The sequence below is a fragment of the Ranitomeya variabilis genome, chromosome 2 (genome assembly GCF_051348905.1).
Source record: "Ranitomeya variabilis isolate aRanVar5 chromosome 2, aRanVar5.hap1, whole genome shotgun sequence".
In the NCBI taxonomy this organism is placed as follows: Eukaryota; Metazoa; Chordata; class Amphibia; order Anura; family Dendrobatidae; genus Ranitomeya; species Ranitomeya variabilis.
Window position 1 is genome coordinate 218161997 of NC_135233.1, and position 2978 is coordinate 218164974.

Consider the following 2978-nt stretch of genomic DNA (forward strand, 5'->3'; position numbering starts at 1 on the left):
GCTACACCATGACAAGATGACATATTACCACCACAGTGATCGAATAATATCACATACAAAGAACAAATACCGCTACACCATGACCAGACCGCATATTACCACCACAGTGATCGAATAATATCACATACAAGGGACAAATACCGCAACACCATGTCCAGACCACATATTACCACCACATAGTGACTGAATACTACAATTCTGATCAGTAATAAAAAAAAAGCACCACACTATCACCATAAGTGCCATTATACACAGGAGATCTCTACTTAGTATGCAGTGTCTGTGTACAGATAATACAGTGATCACTAGTGAAATTATACACAGGAGCTCTGTATATAGTATACAGTGTATAGTGTCAGTGTATAGGTAACACTGACTCACCAGTGACGTCTCTATGTGAAGTCCTTCATCTTTCATCCAGCACAGACCGCCATCATGTCTTCCAGCCAGGACTCGTTTCTGCAGGAAATAACAGTTATCTCGAGCTCTGCTTGTAGAACACATTACTTAATTTTTCCCAACTTCTACATTACACCACATAAAGAAAAAGAGGCGACATAGTGTCACTCTACACAGTAACAGGACCGCCCCCTCATTTAAAACACTGTCCTCAAAAAATAAATACATCACTGCAGTAATAATATCCCTTAATTAGTCCCTATGGTAATAATATTCCCCATCCTGGCCCCATGTGTCTCATTACTGGCGTCAGCCATATGTTCTCCCATCCTGTCCTCATGAGTATCCATCCTGCCCCATATGATCTCCCCATCCTGCCCCATCTGTCTCCATCGTATCCATCCTGCCCCATGATCCTGCACAACCTGTCTCCAATTCTGCCCCCAGTGTCTCCAGTCATGCCCCCATGTCTTTCATCATACCCCATATCTCCATTCTGCCCCTGTGTCCAGCATCTCTGCCCCTGTGTCCAGCATACTGCCCCTGTGTCCAGCATCTCTGCCCCTGTGTCCAGCATACTGCCCCTGTGTCCAGCATCTCTGCCCCTGTGTCCAGCATCTCTGCCCCTGTGTCCAGCATCTCTGCCCCTGTGTCCAGCATACCGCCCCTGTGTCCAGCATACTGCCCCTGTGTCCAGCATACTGCCCCTGTGTCCAGCATCTCTGCCCCTGTGTCCAGCATCTCTGCCCCTGTGTCCAGCATCTCTGCCCCTGTGTCCAGCATCTCTGCCCCTGTGTCCAGCATCTCTGCCCCTGTGTCCAGCATCTCTGCCCCTGTGTCCAGCATCTCTGCCCCTGTGTCCAGCATCTCTGCCCCTGTGTCCAGCATCTCTGCCCCTGTGTCCAGCATCTCTGCCCCTGTGTCCAGCATCTCGCCCCTGTGTCCAGCATACTGCCCCTGTTTCCAGCATCTCTGCCCCTGTTTCCAGCATACTGCCCCTGTGTCCAGCATCTCTGCCCGTGTCCAGCATCTCTGCCCCTGTGTCCAGCATACTGCCCCTGTGTCCAGCATACTGCCCCTGTGTCCAGCATCTCTGCCCCTGTTTCCAGCATCTCTGCCCCCTGTGTCCAGCATCTCTGCCCCCTGTGTCCAGCATCTCTGCCCCCTGTGTCCAGCATCTCTGCCCCCTGTGTCCAGCATCTCTGCCCCCTGTGTCCAGCATCTCTGCCCCCTGTGTCCAGCATCTCTGCCCCCTGTGTCCAGCATCTCTGCCCCCTGTGTCCAGCATCTCTGCCCCCTGTGTCCAGCATCTCTGCCCCCTGTGTCCAGCATCTCTGCCCCCTGTGTCCAGCATCTCTGCCCCCTGTGTCCAGCATACTGCCCCTGTGTCCAGCATACTGCCCCTGTTTCCAGCATACTGCCCCTGTGTCCAGCATCTCTGCCCCTGTGTCCAGCATCTCTGCCCCTGTGTCCAGCATACTGCCCCTGTGTCCAGCATACTGCCCCTGTTTCCAGCATCTCTGCCCCTGTTTCCAGCATCTCTGCCCCCTGTGTCCAGCATCTCTGCCTCCTGTGTCCAGCATCTCTGCCCCCTGTGTCCAGCATCTCTGCCCCCTGTGTCCAGCATCTCTGCCCCCTGTGTCCAGCATCTCTGCCCCCTGTGTCCAGCATCTCTGCCCCCTGTGTCCAGCATCTCTGCCCCCTGTGTCCAGCATCTCTGCCCCCTGTGTCCAGCATCTCTGCCCCCTGTGTCCAGCATCTCTGCCCCCTGTGTCCAGCATCTCTGCCCCCTGTGTCCAGCATCTCTGCCCCCTGTGTCCAGCATCTCTGCCCCCTGTGTCCAGCATCTCTGCCCCCTGTGTCCAGCATCTCTGCCCCCTGTGTCCAGCATCTCTGCCCCCTGTGTCCAGCATCTCTGCCCCCTGTGTCCAGCATCTCTGCCCCCTGTGTCCAGCATCTCTGCCCCCTGTGTCCAGCATCTCTGCCCCCTGTGTCCAGCATCTCTGCCCCCTGTGTCCAGCATCTCTGCCCCCTGTGTCCAGCATCTCTGCCCCCTGTGTCCAGCATCTCTGCCCCCTGTGTCCAGCATCTCTGCCCCCTGTGTCCAGCATCTCTGCCCCTGTGTCCAGCATACTGCCCGTGTCCAGCTTTCTGCCCCAGCATGTCCAGCGTTCTGCCCCGGGCCCCACCCCCCTGGGATCGCCGCTCTGAAAAAAAAAAAAGCCGAGTTCTTACCTTGCCATGCTCCTGCGGCGGGGAACCTCACTTCCTCCACGCAGCCGCAGGTGAAGGACGCACTCGCCGGCGGCTGACAATGACATCAGACGCCGGCGAAGTGCGACTGCGCACTGCGGCCGCTGAAGTCAGCTGCCAGCCTCCGACTGGCTGGCGGCGACCGGCGGCTGTTAACTATTGACGTGCGGGCACGGGCCCGCACGTCAATAGTGTCCCGCAGCGCCGGCAGGGGGGGGCCCGCAGCGCCGGCAGGTGGGGGGCCCGCAGCGCCGGCAGGGGGGGGCCCGGTGAGCAGATTAGACGGGGCCCGATGCGGGCCCCCTCTGCTCACCGGGCCCCATACG

The 2978-nt window shown here is 57.5% G+C and overlaps 1 long non-coding RNA gene across 1 annotated transcript; it reads right to left on the bottom strand.

Annotated features, from left to right (window-relative positions):
* Nucleotides 1-380: 380 nt before the first annotated feature.
* On the bottom strand, nucleotides 381-2769 carry LOC143804965 (uncharacterized). The gene is made up of 2 exons (XR_013221141.1): nucleotides 2635-2769; nucleotides 381-459 (listed from the first exon to the last, which is right to left on the bottom strand). It is a non-coding gene; the product is annotated as an uncharacterized LOC143804965 (long non-coding RNA).
* Nucleotides 2770-2978: the final 209 nt, after the last annotated feature.